This window comes from Ursus americanus, chromosome 32 (genome assembly GCF_024610735.1).
Source record: "Ursus americanus isolate L20-20 chromosome 32, mUrsAme1.1.p, whole genome shotgun sequence".
Lineage (NCBI taxonomy): Eukaryota > Metazoa > Chordata > Mammalia > Carnivora > Ursidae > Ursus > Ursus americanus.
This window is the reverse complement of record NC_142158.1, coordinates 673677-689982: the sequence shown is the minus strand read 5'-3', so window position 1 is coordinate 689982 and position 16306 is coordinate 673677. Positions and strand designations below refer to the sequence as shown.

Genomic DNA, 16306 nt, shown 5'->3' with positions numbered 1-16306 from the left:
CGGGGGATGTGTGTGCACTATTTATAGCATGCATATTTCCCCCCTAATTTTCTCCCTCTATTCTGCCTTTATTCTGATTGAAGTCTATTAGGTTTTTCCATTTTACCTTATTCTAGTATAGTTGTGAAGACCACCTCAAATCTGCCTTTAATGGTGGCGTGAATAAATGCATAATTAGAAACAAACCCCATGACAACCATTGTGTTAAAACAAGGATGTGAGTTACTTTTCCCCAGGGACCTGGGGTCAGGAGCTGTCTGGAGCGATATTCAAAGGGACAAGGGTGGAGTTGGGAATAAGGAAAAGGAACACAAACAGAATTTAGAAAGAAAGTCATTAAAAATATTAATAATGATAGAATAAAAAGAAAGATATTTGCACCAGGACATACACTTTTTTTCACACTAGGACATAGGGGAATCCAGCCGAGCCATAGGGCCCGGGTAGCTCAGTTGGCAGAGCATCAGACTTTTAATCTGAGGGTCCAGGGTTCAAGTCCCTGTTCGGGCATGGTTCTTGGTTTTCGGTGTCTAACTGATTCCACCTTTGCAACAGTGTCTGTTTTATGCAGAAATGGGACAGGGATAGATTACCTAAGTTACAACACCAACAGAACACCGTTAGAGTCAGGTACTTCTAGCCCACAAAATGGGTAAGTAAGTGAAGAGAGATAGTGGTGAATAGGTGGGCACTTTACAGTAAGATGGCCCAAATCTATGTGAAGAAAACTAACTTGTGCGTGGTTCCAGAGGCATAATCCTTGCCTTTGATCTCATTTAACTAGAAACATTAGGCCAGAGTGAAGTTACTACATCTGCTTTGTTGGCCATTTCTAGAATTCCCCGAGTGAAGCAGAAGGGCTCTACTCAAGAGTTGGTTGGTAAATGAATGTCTGTGGAGGCTTTTTTGGACATTCAAGTTCAATAAGGGTGAAAAGGATAAAAAGTAAATAGAACTAAAAACTCTCGTCTGACCTTGCATTGTACAGTATCTTATAAAGCTATTGCAACCTTGTTTAGGAGAATAACATGCTACGACCAGAACTCCGAGTTTCCATGTCTGCCCACCACACCGGCCAACACAACTTTAGATCAGCTGGGCTTCGTTTCTGGTGGTGAACGCATCAGACCATTGTTGCTTGATATCATAGATGTTTCATTACTTCTGTTACTCCCATCACAGAGGCAAAGATTTGATTTCTACTGTAGAGTTTGTTTTACAGAGGTGAGAATATGTCCACCAACCACGAATATGGCTATAATACACTCACATTCTGGCTTGGAATGTCTCTGACGTGTGGTTACTGTGTGTCAGTCCTGCAAGCCTCAAAAACTCTGGGGTAAATTAAAAAATAGTTTCTGTTCTACAAACGAAAGGTACAGATTCTGAACAGTGATGGCTCCAAGAAGGATCAAGCATTCTCTAAGCCACTGCCTGAATCCCATCCAGTTCTTTGGCCTCTCCCAAATCTTTAAGTGCATGTCTTCTGGAACCAGAGGCCGAAGGCCCAGAAGACACTAAGATGAGTCCTATGTTATATGCCGACTTGCGTCTGCATCAGAATGAAGTGTTGCGAGAGCTCTCCTGAAATGCCGCTTCTCAGGTACAGACGTTTTGCAGGAGCAGTCCGAGTACTGCCCTCTCCTCTTGTACCACTGAATGAATCAGAGAGGGACGGCCGCAGGGGGATTTCAGTAGGTGTGTCTCCCGTGGGGAGTACTGCAAAAATCCAAATTTGAGATGTTCATTGTCTTGAGTAAGAGAGTGATAGGGAATATGGAAGGAAAAGAAGATTTAATGTGCTAATGAATTCATTGGTTTAGTTGGCAAGTGTTCATTGTCGGATGCTGAGCCAGGCACTGGGAACACAGGAGTGGATAAACAGACAGTGGTGACTTTCACAGAATACGCAGTCTAAGCAGGTGGATGGGTACTGGAAAGTAGGGGTGTTACATAGAAGGACAAAGCAACTGCATATAGTGATAAGCGCTACGAAGAAATAAGACAGGTGCAGCGATGTCGTGGGAGGTTGGTGGCGGAGAGACGGACTGGATATTCATTTCCTACGGCCGCCTTAACAAATGGCCACAAACTAGGTGGCTTAAAATAATGGAAATTCATTTTCTCACAGTTTTGGAGACTAGAAGCCCCAAACCTGGGTACTGACAGGGCTGCGCTCCCTCTGAAGGTTCCAGGGAAGAATCCTTCCTTGCCTCTTCCCAGCTTCTGGTGGCTGCTGGCAATCCTTGCACATGTGGTTTTGGGGATCACTGACCACTGCCGAGAGGGTGGGAAGCTAGTCGGGACCAGATTATACAGGGAGGTCAGGGCAAGGAGACCATGCGTGTAAGAAGAGGAAGCCACAAGACTTGCTGAGAAAATTCAGTATCAGGTTTTCATTTATCTGTCCATTCGTTTTTTCAATAAATTAAGTTGCACCAATAGATGGAGAGCCTCCCAAGAAGGGATAGAAATCAGAGGAACTTGGACAAAACAGCTTGTTTCTTGGAGAGGCGAAGATAAGTCACTGCACGTGTGGAACTACGGAAGCATCTCCGTGCGCACATCTACCAATCAGGAGGAAGAAAGTCGAGACTCGGCCTCTTCGAAGGCATTTCTTCGGCCCAGTGGGGGTCCTTTCCTGACCCAGTAAGAGCGCAAAACAGAACTGCCCCCTCTGAGGTTCGAACTCAGGACCTTCAGATTATGAGACTGACGCGCTGCCTACTGCGCTAAGGAGGCAGGTGATGATAGGTCCTCAGCGCATGGATTTAGCGCTGGATTTTACTTCGCTTCGACTTCGTTCTGTCCCAGATTATTTTCCCTCACGCTTCACAAATAAAACGCTCTCCTGCAACAGTTTCTGAAACCTGAGCCGGAGGGAGGAGGTGGCCGTTGGTGCTCCAGCCTTCGCTCCCCGTCCTCTGAGCCCCGACCCCACCCCGCAGCGGAAGGACGTGTCCTGGACCTGGGCCGGGCCCTGCTCGCTCACCCGCCGCCGCGTCCGCGCCTGTGCTCCGCACCGACCGCTTGCGCACCGCGGTCCACGCCTCGCGTGCGCCCGTCCTGCCAGCGCCGACGAGCTCCTCCTGAGGCCGGCTGCCCGGAGACCCCTTCGGTTCGGAGCTCAGCGCGTAGGGTTGTCACACGGCGACAGTTTCACCCCTCCGGCCACCCCGGGGCTGGAGGCATCGCTGCGTCCAGGTGCACCTGCCCGTGTCATCCCGCTTCTGCACCTGCCGTGGCGGTGGTCTGGGGGTCGCGCGCTCCGGGCTGCGGCTCTCGGTGACTCCACTGTGCGCAGTAAGCGTTCCGGCAACAGCGTGGTTCTGCCCCGAGATGAGCTGTTGCGCTTTGAGTTCCAACAGTGCTGGCTGAACGACTTGCGACGGCCGTGTCGTGGAGCGCGATGGTACTTTAGGCTCAGGTGCTGGACGAGGCTACGCTTCGCTTCGGCCGTAGCTCCCATCTGTCACCGTGCAGCGCGGTTACAGGACCCGACCGTATGCCCTGCGCGGCGGACCTCTCGCCCCGCTGCCCTGTGCGTTCCAGTGCCAGTGTCATTGCTGACATCGTGAGTCGCGTGACCACATTGTCTAAGGCCTTCCAGAGTGAACATGAGAATGCGTGACCCAGACATCACCGAAAAAGTCGAAGGAACTGTGTTACTTCAAGGCAGATGGACCAACAGGTCCAGCTGGATGTGGGCGGTGCCCAAGACAGAGGGTACGGCACGGTATGCGGAGCCGGGCTGGGGACTGACCCCGCCGCAGAAGGACGTGTGGACTTGCACAGGCAAACGGAACCTGCGAGTCGATGACGTTCTGAATCAAAGGGTTTTTCTCCTCCCAAATGACCCCACTCCGTTGAAAATAGCGCTGGGTTTAATACTGGAAAAACCACGCATTATCTTACTGATTGCTCTGTCTCCTGATTCGGGGGTTGCATCGGTGGACAAAGAAAACAGGGCATTTCCATACGGTGTTCGGGTCCCTTGCAGCGTGACGCTGACAACAGCAGGTGCCCTTGCTCCCTACCATCCGGTGTCAGCTTAAGTCATGTGTCAAAATACAGAAGCAACAACGAAAAGTCCCCCTAGCTCCTACCTACTTGGACTTGAAGCACAGCATAGCGTCGAAAACCTTCCTCCTGATCCTTACCTAATTTAATGAAACTACCCACACGTAAAACGATTTATTGTTGGAATCTTGTTCAAATACAAACTGGAGCTTGCTTGCCTATCTGCATGTTTGGCAGAAAGTGCAAATATAAACTTGGCAAATTCCATCTAGCCTATGAACTTTTTACCAAAGAAAATGAAAAGATATTATCTGGTGAATGTTCCATGGATCTTGTAGGCAACACGGCTAAGAAAAATCGTGGTTTGTTTGCTCATGATGTTGAGGCTGTCGTGGTTTATTAAGCTTTATGGTCAATGTTTACTTTCTTCAAAATGGCCCTCGGCTCCCAGCTGGCGGAAAACAAAGACCCGGGTTTTGGAAGAAAGGAATGCAGCCCGCCAACGCCTCGATTTCAGCGTGCTGAGTCCACACCAGACTTCAGGACTACAAACCTCGAAGCTAATCAGTTTGTGTCACTTAAAACCAGTAAGTTTGTAGTAATATGCTGTTGATGAGGTTGGGAAAATCGGTGAGGTTCGCTGGGGTGGAGTCCGGAGCCCACAACCAAGAAAGAATTCTTGAGCCGTCTTTGGTGCAAAACTGGTGGCTTATTAAAGCACGGGGACAGGACCCGTGGGCAGAAAGAGCTGCTGCCCCGGGTTGTGAGAGGGCTGATTATATACCATGGGGTTGGGGGAGGTGAGGAAACAGGGAGGTCGAGAAAGTACTTTCATGTGTTAAAGACGCACAGGATACCGGAGGCCTGGCCATTGTCAAGTTAAGGTTGTTTACCCCTGTAGGAAGGCATTCACATGAAGATGGTTGGGAACTTCCTGGAGGCTGCAGATTATAAGGACATTTAATTGTATCTACATTCCCTTCCGGAAGTTAGGTTATTGGTAGAAATGCTGCGTTCTTGTAAACTGCTAAGACATTTGTAAACTGAGGGAGACTCAGGTCTTGCAGGATTGTGGTCTCTACAGGTTAACTCTTTCTTTGTCCTTTAGGGCAGCCAGGAGTGCCTGAGGAATGTTGTATACATCCTATGGGAGGGGGTGTTGTGGGGTGTCAGCTCCTGCTGTGTCCTCAGCCAGCCTTCTGTTCCCTCGTCAAGGGCAAACTTAGGGAGGAGATCTGAGTGTGTTAATACAGCACGATCAAGAGATAACGTGAAGTGCGGCCTACTTTGTCAGCCATCTTGGGCCTGTCTGGTTTAATCCAGTTTCTTGTAGCTTTGTTTTGGATGCGGCCAGGACAGGCCTCCTCCTTGCTGGCCTCCAGGCATCCCGTTAGAGCCTCACTGACTACCTCCTCCGACAGAACTGTCACAGGGTCACTTCAAGGACATTCCATTAGGCCAGCCCAGATTCACCGGGACTCGGCCACAGGACGATCACTGACAGACGTGCGACTTTGGGGCAGCTTCGGAGACTGGCTAAATCGTCTTTCTCTCAGCCCGTGCACTTCGACTCTGCTCGGGTTTAGTTAAGCTAATAACTAGTGATTTTCAAGGTTGGTTTCCCTGGCAACCTGTCTCCTTCCTCAGGGGACCTGGAGCTTTCCAAAAGTCACCTTATTAACACAAAAGGCACCTTTGTGGATCTCCTCACTTAGAAAATTCCAAGGGCTGTTGGAGCTCTGTGCAGGAACACAACCAAGACTGAATGTATCTTTATTATTGTTACAAAGGAAAACCACAGGCCCCACATGGTGTCATTTAGGCCAAGTCACCAAACCCGGGCTTAATACCTAAACTGACTGCAGTTTCAATGTCCCCCAGAAATGAAAGTCTTGCTGGGCCAGTGGGGAGTTTTCTGATCTGCACTAAGGAGAGAATCCGTCGCTTGGGCCTTCTCCCTCCTCAGGAAGGAAGTTGAGGTAATCCATCTCTGAAGACCCTCCCGCCCCTTCTACCGGAAAACTAACTTCTTCTGCGGGGGGAGGGGAGGGTGTCTGTCAGGCAGGTTACCTCACTAGTGCTGATCACGGGATTCCCAATCGATTGGTTTAAGACTCCATTTCTGGGAGAGCCAAAGCGGTCCTTAAGTCTTGGTTTGGTGACATGGGGCTTAACATAAGTGACTCCATTTTGGGCCTGTGGTCTTTTTTTTTTTTTTTTTTTTGAACATTGTCCTATGCTTGACCTTTAGGTTTTGCCTGCAGTGAAGGGTGGTGTAGTCAGTGGGACTGGAAGAAACTCTTCTTACCAGCCTCATACCCTAGGGACAGCTCCACTCTGCCCTGGGCCTTTCTGAAAACAGTAAGACTGTATCACATTTTGTCAATACTGCTGCCTAAGAATTGCATTGTGTGACAACGGTATAATCCAAGACAGATTTGCAGTGGTCTGAACTTCAAGTTTTTCCAGGGACTTCTCCCACAAAAACCTGTACACGAGTGTTCTTATCGGATTGGACAAAAGACCTGAAGAGATATTTCACCAGAGAAGATACACAGATGGCAAATAGGCAGATGAGAAAGGTTTCAACATCATCAGCCGCTGGGGAAAGGCACGTTCCCAGCACAAGGAGACGTCACCGCACACCTGTCCGAATGGCTACAATCGAACTCCTGACACCCAGGTACTGCTGAGGCTGTGTGTGTGGTGGCCGGGGTGTAAAACTGTCCAGCCGCTCTGGAAAGCAGTTTGCAGTTTCTCTGAAAACTAAACGTGCGAGTACCGTACACCCAGCAGCTGCACTCCTGCCTATTTATTCCAGAGAAATGAAGGCTGGGATTTATACAAAAACCTGTATGCAACGGTCTACAACAGCGTTATTCCCAATAAGTCTGGAAACACCCCAGATGTCTTTCAGTGAGAGCATGTTCCAAGTGTGCTGAATTCCTACCACAGAATAGGATGAAGAGGAGCAAAGTGTCCACGGCCTGGACGACCTGGATGCATCTCAGAGAACCACAGCGAGTGCAAAAGCCAGGCTCAACATCTCAGCAGGTTACATGCTGTGTGAGTCCATACATCCCGCTGGAAATGAGGAAGCCATGGAAATGGAAAGCCCTTCAGTGGTTGCCACCTGTGGGGAGAGGGGTGGGGGGAGAGTGGGTGTGGCCATGAAAGGTCAAACTGGGGACCCCAATGGTGATGGAAACGTGTTGTATCTTGACTTGGTCAGTGTCCCGCCGGGGACTGAAGTTTTGCAGGGTGTCAGCACTGGGGGCAACGAGGTAAAGGTGCCTACTTGGGATCTCTGCCTATTACTTATAACTGCACGTGAGTCTGCGGTCGTCTAACAATTACAAATTAACCCCAAGGAGATGGAGGTCAGGAGCTGGAAAGAAGCCATTTCTAGAGTCCTCACAAGAGGGAAGAGGACAGTGGGAGACAGAGCATGCAGGGCCCAGAGAAGGTGGCAGGAGTGAGGCCCCAAGAACCACGGGAGCTGCTCCGGGAAGGACGGCTGGCCCGTGGTGTGCAGCTGCACACGATTCAGTTTAGGACCACAAAGAACCGCGGCGTTCCAAGGCTGGGAAGCGGGGGTAATATTCTCCTGGGATCGGAAGGCCGACCTCAGCGGATGAGCGACGGAGGAGGCAAAGCGGCAGAACAAACGCTGTTCCGGCGGCCAGTTTGGTGGTGGGTGGAGGTCTGGGCAAGGATCACGAGGGAAGACGCGAGGGCTCGTGCGGGTCCTTGCCGTGGGAACAGGGAGAGCCTGGCATTCCGGGGTTCGGAGAGCGGCGGACCTGGGAGCGCGAGCACGGACCGCGCAGAGCGCAGCGGCCAGAGCGGCCCTAAGCTCGGGCGGGGTGTTCACCGGTCTTGGAAACGAGGGGACGACGCGCGGAGCCAGCGCGCCGGGAGCAGGAGCAGAGGCGAGGGAGCGAGGGCCGCGCCCGGTCCCTCCCGTCCTGCAGCCCCGCAGCCCGGGTTCAGCGCGGAGGGCGCCCTGTGGCAGGCACCTGCCCTGCGGCCCCTTCCTTGCCCTTGTGGCGCCTCAGAGCTGCGGGGAGCCCACTTACGCAACACCTGTTTGCTGAAGGAGCGTGGGGTGGAGGTGTGGCTCTTCCCTCCGCCGGGGGACCGGTCCGTCCGCGCGGAAGGAGGCCGGGGGAAGCGGGTCACGAGGTGGGAATGCTCGGGAGCAGGAGGAACCCGTGGGCCTCCTGGCTTTGGCTCCGGTTGTTGGAAGAAAGGGTGGGTTTGGACAGAGCGGAGCAGAGCCCGAGCCAAGAACGGAACCTGCGGCGCGTCGCTCAGAAGACGGGGCCGTGGTTTTCCCTCCGCTCCTCCCCGCCTCTTACACGCTTCCCCCGGCCTGTCCCCCTGGCGCCTTCCTGTTACCGCACACTCTTCCTCTGTTTCCCTCTTTTTGGGAAAAAGACCACTTTTTTTCGGCTCAACGAGTATTTTCATATCTCTTGTAGACAAATTCAGTATTTTTATTATTTCAAGCTCTAAAAAGGGGTCCTTCTCCTGCCGAAACCCGGGATCGAACCAGGGACCTTTAGATCTTCAGTCTAACGCTCTCCCAACTGAGCTATTTCGGCTCCGCCCCTCCTGCTCTGAAGTAACGCGGACGACTTCATCACCGAAGTCTTTCTGTCCACGACATTCCAAGTACTTACTTAAAAACACCGCGGCAAGACCTTGCAGGGGACGGAAGAGAAATTACAAAAACGGTTTTCGCCCTGGACGGGCTCCCCCGACTATGAGAAACACGGGGAGACAGGCGCAGATCGGTGTCGTGAGAACTGCCGCAAGGACTTGTCACCTCTGCCATTCATCCAGGGCGGGGTTCAGGTGCCTCCCTCCCTGCCCCCCGCTGGCGGGTGCGGCCGGGACGTGAGACGGCCCCGCCATTTGCCGCAGGTCCCATCAGGGACAGGTGCATGCAGCCTGTAGGCTTGTTCTCGGGCGGTTCTAACACGGTCCCTGGTGGTCTAGTGGTTAGGATTCGGCGCTCTCACCGCCGCGGCCCGGGTTCGATTCCCGGTCAGGGAATGTTCATTTTCTTGTTGCGCAGGCCGGGGGGGAATCCTGTAAAGACTCAGCACTAAATGGTGTGAGACTTAACTCTTAGTTTTCACACGAGGCATCTTTTGCCTAGAAATTCTCCAACACTGTTGATAGTCCAAGTGCAAAATGACAAGCAACGTAATTGTTTTAGGAAACGTAATTAAAGAGCACTCCCCCTGCGTAGACCGCGAGGCGGCAGTATTCAGTGTTCGACCGTCTCCTGTCGTTTGGATGGCCCTGTCGCCCGAGAATTTCGGAGAAGCGGTCCCCCGCAGGGTTGTTTGGGACGAGCAGAGCATCTGCAGGACGGGTGGAAGGACGGGAGGGGCCGGGAAGTCACCTGGCGGCGGCGGCAGGTGCACGCGGGGTCGCCCGGCAGCCCTGCCCCGGACGCTGGTGCCGGGGACGGGGAAGTGCTGTGGGACACCCAGACGCGGCACACGCGGCCTCAGCATCCCTGAACGCGTACCTGCGAAAGCGGATGGTACCGCCGGCTTTGTCAAGGTTCCGTGTCTCTGTGCTGCCTGGCTCCGGCCTGAGCACCGTGGCACGGGTCTTTGCTACTTGGTTCGTCTAAATAGCAGCCACATTGTAATGCTTATTTCCTTCTCATTTCTCATAAAAGTTCCAAGCACGCTTGACCTCTCTGCAAGCTGCCAAAGGTCGTGGTGCCTCTGATCTTGCTTCACCAACAGATGGGGACATGATCGTTAGACGATCATGTTAAATGAAGCAGTAGTCTTCTTTCAGGTTAATTGCACATTCCCTGCCTCCCCCCGCCCCCATATAGAAATTAATGATTTCCAAAACCTCTGTGAGCTGGGACACTCGTTTGTCATCTTGCCAATACTTTCCTTCAGTTAATACACTTTGACACATGTATAAGATTAAATTGTCTAAGAAGTTTGCCTACTATGGACCTGGGTGCTAGGCTTGGCACTGAGTGCATGTACAAAACCAAAATCCACAGGCAGCAGTCTGGTGAGCAAACAGAACCAAAAGCTACTGTGCTAAGATACAGATTAGGGAGATTTTTTTTCTCCATGGAGAAAGAGTAACAGCCTATAGCAGAAGGAGAAAAGTCATATAGCTTTCAAAGAAGAGTCCCTTGTCTCTAATCTAGTTAGCTTTATGTGGAGAAGTTAAAAAAAAAGCATTAAGCACATTCAGGGGTCCCACCCAGACTGCTTGCTCCCTAAAAAGAGATGTAAAAAGAAATGAAGCAAAGGATTGTTGCTACCTATGGAGAAGACAAAATATGACAACAAGAAAAGATGACGTGAAGTCACCTGTGCAGGAAGCAGTTGCCATCAGGCTTGGAGGGCTGATTTCCCATGAAAGGTTAGGCAGAAAAGCACAGAAGAGCTTCAGTATATTCTGCAAGCTGACAGACTCTACAGCTCACACGTGGTCAATCCAGCTGAATGAGTGAGCGGACTGCTGATAAGGTCACTTTCTCTCAACTTCCTTCCTCATTGCTCTGCATGTTTCCCCCTCTGAGTTCATCATGCAGGAATGCAAACACGAGAGAGAGAAAACTGGTTCCTGGACTGACGTCTTCATGGATCACAATGAAGTTTGCGAATCACTGACGCAACACCTAGCAGGAGGATACTGTTGCTCTGTGTCTCTAAGCGTTAAAATGGTCACCAAGTGGTGAGTCTGTACCAAGCTCTGGCCATCTTGCACTCAGAGATCCAGAACCCGTGGGAACACACAGTCCTGACAGTGGAGAGGAGTTTGCTACTGTGGTGAGGGATTGAGGGACAACCAGACAGAGAGCTCAGGTGAGGACAGCGGGCACTGCAAGTGAGGAAGGAGGCTCCCAGCTTGGGATAGATGGTGGAACAGGGGACAGTGAGGCTTTGGCAAGGAGGAAGAGAAGGTGGTGATTGTGTTACTTTTGCTCTCTTGATAAAAGATTATCTATCCCCAGGAAAGAACATCTGGTAATTGCTAAATTTTTGCAGCTAAGGATGATTGAGATACCAGTGAACCAATTTGTGACCTTTTAATTTACTGATTGATTGATTGATTGTAGCAACACTAACACTTCATTGATTATTCGTCGATCTGTCCTCCTCCTCCCACCTGCTTCCCAGGGGCAATCCTGAAGTCTCATTCCACATAATCACTGGCTGTTTCACGTGCCTTCTCTCCACTAAAAGGAGGAAGATGGACAAACACGAACCAGCCCCACAGATGGCACTTCCACACGGAGCGGTGGGTGGCGCTCTCTTTGGGCAAATTGTGACTCTGAGTTGTGTTCCTGGGGTCATTAAAAAATGTAATGAAAACAAGTAACTCGATGAGCAGGACGTGAATGTACCTAACGCCACAGAATTCTACACTTACAAATGGTTAAAATGCGAAATTGTAGGTGATGTCTGTTTTTAACTACAACTTAACACAACCAGACACCCCGTCCTGGGCTGGGAGTGAGTTCCAGGCTCTGGAGCGAGCGAGTCCGTCATCGCCAGGCTGAAAAGCTAGGGTTCAGCCAACTGGAATATTCTCTTCCCCGGCAGGTGGACGCACACTGTAAGTGCCAGTGGAACAGGTGCTCTCACACTCGGTGCAGGCTGGGAACTCTGCAAGCTAGCGATCAGGCCAACATTTCCCAAGGGCTTCACTGACGCCCAAAGTCAACCCGCGTCCCTTAAACTCTACCGGCCATATCTGAGTCCACGCGTGTCTCTCAAAGATGGCACTCCCGTCAAAGCCCTGGGAACATAAGCCACGCTTCCAACGCTGCTGGGCTCCCGTGGGAGGGTCTGAGGTGGGCGGATTCTCCCGCGGAGCCCCGGGCCGCATCCTGCTCATGTGGGGGGCGCTCCCACGGGAACCTCATAGGGAGCAATCCGGGGGGATTTACAGGAGGCGGCGGCCTGCCAAGACTGAGCAGAGAGCTTCGCAGGTGCTGGCCCTGAAGCAGCAGAGATGGCAGAAGCAGGGCGGCCGGGAGAGCGCGGGGCGGGCGGGGCGGTGGCCACGAGGACACCCCGGTTCTGGCGGCCGGTTCGGCAATTCGTCACGGCGCGGTGCAATCCACGAGCGTTCAGGCGGGGATTTGTAAGGAAGGCCAGCGTTCCCCGGAATGTCCGCTGTACACACGCCTAGAATTACTGAAGAGGAAGGGCCGAGCAAACAGAAACGGCAGCTTCTAACTTCACGGCGACCTTATTCCCGACACAATATGCCACAGCATACTTCCGGTCTCAGCCTCCCGGGCGGGTCCCAGCGTCGGGTCCTGGAGCTCCGCGCCTGCGCAGAGAAGCGAAGCGCACACCGCCGGCGTCCTGCCTGTGACGACATAAGGATGCGCCGGGGGCAGTGAGGAAAGCCTGTTGCGAGTCCGAGGGCCGAGACCCCGCGATGGGCGGAGGCTCGGGCGGGGCGGTGGCTCCGTGGGGGCGGTGTTCAAGTCTCTAGGGGACCGTGAGGGAGTCCCTGTACCGGAAGTGGTAGCGTGGCCGAGCGGTCTAAGGCGCTGGATTAAGGCTCCAGTCTCTTCGGGGGCGTGGGTTCGAATCCCACCGCTGCCAATGTTTTTTCCTTCTTTACGCCGAGTGTGGCCGGGTCCCCCAGTCAAGACGCTCCTCTCCTCCTGGAACCGCTGTTTGCCCAGCGGCCGGAGCCGGTCCCCCCGGGAACATTCGCCCACGCGGGGTATTCGTCCACGAGGACAGGCCGGTGCAGTGCAGGTGCGGTGGACGCGCAGTCCCACGGCCGAGAAGCGCGTTTGTGCACGACTGCGGCCATCCTCTCGGATCCCTGCAGCGCCTGCCGCGCGGGACTCGTGCTCGGGACCCTGTCATGCAGAGCGGGGAAGACACCGCGGAAAGCGCCGGTGCTGGTCCCACGGCTGCGGACCCGCGGCATCGCCAGGTGCCCCCCAGCCTCGGGTGACCCCCCAGCGTCGGGTACCCCCCAGTCTCGGGTACTCCCCATCCTCGGTGCCGTCCAGCGGCTGCCTCCATCGCCGGCTCTCTCGCCCTCTGCACGCTTTTCCGCTTGCAGTCCCCTGCGCGCACGTGTCTGCGGCTCGGGGCAGGGGTGCTCCCTGCCCTGAGCGGGTCTTATGCACACATGGCTTGTCTTTCTCATCTTCTGGTCTTTAGCTTCAAGCTGTTTCCTCCCGGAAGCCCTCCCTGGTCTGCCCCTCTCCCTCCCAGCAGCCCGGAGTTACGGTTGGGGGGTGTGGAGGGGCTGTGGAGGAGAGCTCGGAGTCCCCCACGCCCACCATGAAGTTTAGAGTCTGGGGGGTTCACAGCATTCGGCAAGTTATTTTGCACATACGGTATAATTTCTACCAAAAAAGATGGTTCTGTGTGTGTGGACTTCAAAGCTGCCGGTATAAGAGAATAGAGAAGTTAGAGAATAGCAGGGACGGCACGCCGACTGCAAGGACGCGCACCCCCTCGTTCCCGTGGCTCCCGGTGGGGTGGCCGGCCAGCTTTCACCCATTCTCAGTTTCTGCTTTGTCATTTTCACTCACCAAAAACCAATTCTCTGATTCTCTGCGGACACCAACAGGTCGCACAAGACTGTACCCCACTTTGGTTTTAAAAGATTTTTAAGTAATCTCTACACCCAAGGTGGGGTTCAAATTTACAACCCCAAGACCAAGAGTCGCAGGCTGTATGGACTGAACCAGCCGGGCACCCGGACTGTAACCCACTTCAGATGGTGTTTGCAATCCCAGACTTCCGTCGTTCTGACTGACCAGCTATAAATCAGGGGTTCCGAGGACCCCCTGCTCAGGTTAGATCATTTGCTAGAATGGCGCATAGAACTCAGGCACACGTTTGACTTTCATTTACTGGTTTATATAAACAGATGTAACTCAGAAACAGCCAAAGGGAGGAGATGCACAGGGCCAGCTCTGCAGGGGTGGGGGAATACCGAACTTCCGTGCCCCCTCCAGCTGGGCCCCCTGCCCAGCACCTCCATGCCTTCATCAGCTCTGAGGCTCTCCCAATTCTGTCCTTGAGAGTTTTTTTTAATGACAGTTTCATCACGTAGGCATGACAGGTTATAATCCCCAGCCCCTCTCCCCTCCTGGGAAGGTTGGGGATGGAGGTGGAGGCTGAAAGCTCTAGGCTTCTGACTGTGGCTCTGTCTTTCTAGCTTCTAGTCCCATTCTGAAACTATCTAGGAAGCTACCCAGCATGGCCTTGGTAGAGCAAAAGACGCTCCTGGCACCCAGGAAATTCCAAGGGACTTAGAAGCTACGTCAGGAACTGGGGACAAAGACCAAATATATCTTTCTTATTGTCCCACAGAGTCAGTAACTGTCCTTTGCCCTGGACTGTCTTTCAAGAATATGCATGTGAAGAACAGCCTTGGAAGACAGAGACAGTGTCCGTCTGGTGCAAAGGACAGGCGTTCTTGCTGAGCTCCTGCGCTCAGAGTTCCTCTTCTGGTACGCTACCCACTCTGTGAGCAGGCATCCATCTGGGCCCATCTGAGCCACCCGTGTGGGAATTAGTGCTTTCCAAGAATCTGCAGGGAAGCTGATAATCTGGCTCCTGCTATTACTGCGAGAAATAAAACATCCTTTATCTCTGAAGGGTGGCAGAATATGTCACTTTGGCATAAGAATTATTTTGAGCTAAAGGCACTTAACAATACGGGTGCAGGAAGGGTGCTCTGAGCCTTTCCTTTTCCTTCTGGAAGGCAGGAGATAAACCCCTTATGTGGAAGATGTCCTCCCTACATACCAAGATGAAAATCATTTTCGTAACACCAAGGGCAGGACGTTGAAGCTGAGAGGATTCCGTACAGACCTTGGTAGGGGAATTCTCCCTTTAGCCTCCTCATCTGTTTTAGTTACCTTTCCACCTTTGCCTCTCTTTGTTCAACGACATGAAAGCAGTTCAGTTCTACCACTTACTGCTGGGTATTCATTTCCTTCTGAGGGTTCACATGTCATGTAAAACCTTTATGAAGTAAGTTTGCATGGTTTTCTCTTGTTCATGTCCTATGTCAAGCCCAGAAAATCCTGAGAGGGTAAGGTCAATTTTTGCTTTACATCTCTGACCCAGGAGTCTCTTGTGTTCCGGGAGCAATCTTGAGGTTAATTTGTTACCTTGTAAATACAGTAAAATATCAGAATGTTCACAGTTCTTGACCAATGCATGTTGTCAACAGGAGAAAGGAGAGAAAAGGAGACACTTCGGTGTTCAGATTGTTACCACTTAAGTGTAAATTATAATTTAAATTTAGGAATTACAGTGCTGCAAAGGGACACAGGTTATGAGACTGCATAAAGCCAAAAAATCGTACTCTCTTGTTATTTCCTTATTTGCCCTTTTAGACACTTGTCTTTTCTTTCCACTTTGGAGTTTAAGAGTTGCCCTCTGGTGCTCATGACCCCATAACTGATTCCCGTCTTCCATCCTCTCAGTACAGCATATTGTTTTATTCTGATTCATGTATGAAATGATGGTGATACTGATGAACTATCTGATGAGATTTTCCATTTTGTAAAATTTGATCATATTGGATTTATCTTGTCACTTGATTAATTTCCTGTCACTCTTGCCTATTATTCCCTAATTCATCACAATAACAGTGAAACTCCTAAATGCTGTTTTCTAACTAGTCAGGGCAGCAGGTGTTATTTCCCTGGAGACCTTCCTCCCAGACTGCTTCTCTGTCATGCGCGTCTGGATTCATTGCACAGAATTGGGGGTTTGCCTTTGCCACCTCCTTCCTTTTGCTGTGAAGTCTGCTTCTTGGATCCCCCCTCCTTTTTTTTTTAAAACTCTTGATTTCACTAATTTGCTTGGGTGGACTTCATGATAAGATAAAGCATGTGAGATAAAATTTTTGAGAACTTTCATGTCTTTAAAATATCTTTATTTTACCTAATAGTTGATTCATCAATTGATTATAAAATCTAAATTAAAATTGTTTCCATTAGGATTTTGAAGGCATTACTCTCTGGTCTGCCATCTTCAAGTGCTATTCTTGATTACTCCAAAGCTAATTAATTTTCTTGTCCTTTGTATTTGACTTTTCTTTTTCCTGCCTGAACACTTTGGCAATCTTTCTTTTATCCACAGTATTTTGTGCAGATGTTTTGCCCTTCATTGAACCATATGCTTGGCAGGCCTTTCCCTCTAGAAACTGATTTTCTTACATGATTAGATAATTTCCTGTCTCTTTTGATCATTTCATTGTTTTGGAACTTCTACTAATTGGG

The 16306-nt window shown here is 51.3% G+C and overlaps 5 non-coding genes across 5 annotated transcripts; 3 read left to right on the top strand and 2 right to left on the bottom strand.

Moving 5' to 3' along the window:
* The first annotated feature begins 437 nt into the window (after positions 1-437).
* TRNAK-UUU (transfer RNA lysine (anticodon UUU)) lies at positions 438-510 on the top strand. The gene has a single exon. It is a non-coding gene; the product is annotated as a tRNA-Lys (tRNA).
* A 2159-nt stretch (positions 511-2669) lies between these two features.
* TRNAM-CAU (transfer RNA methionine (anticodon CAU)) lies at positions 2670-2742 on the bottom strand. Its single transcript has one exon. It is a non-coding gene; the product is annotated as a tRNA-Met (tRNA).
* Positions 2743-8554: 5812 nt separating this feature from the next.
* TRNAF-GAA (transfer RNA phenylalanine (anticodon GAA)) lies at positions 8555-8627 on the bottom strand. Its single transcript has one exon. It is a non-coding gene; the product is annotated as a tRNA-Phe (tRNA).
* A 382-nt stretch (positions 8628-9009) lies between these two features.
* Positions 9010-9081, top strand: TRNAE-CUC (transfer RNA glutamic acid (anticodon CUC)). The gene has a single exon. It is a non-coding gene; the product is annotated as a tRNA-Glu (tRNA).
* A 3478-nt stretch (positions 9082-12559) lies between these two features.
* TRNAL-AAG (transfer RNA leucine (anticodon AAG)) lies at positions 12560-12641 on the top strand. The gene has a single exon. It is a non-coding gene; the product is annotated as a tRNA-Leu (tRNA).
* The last annotated feature ends 3665 nt before the right edge of the window (positions 12642-16306 follow it).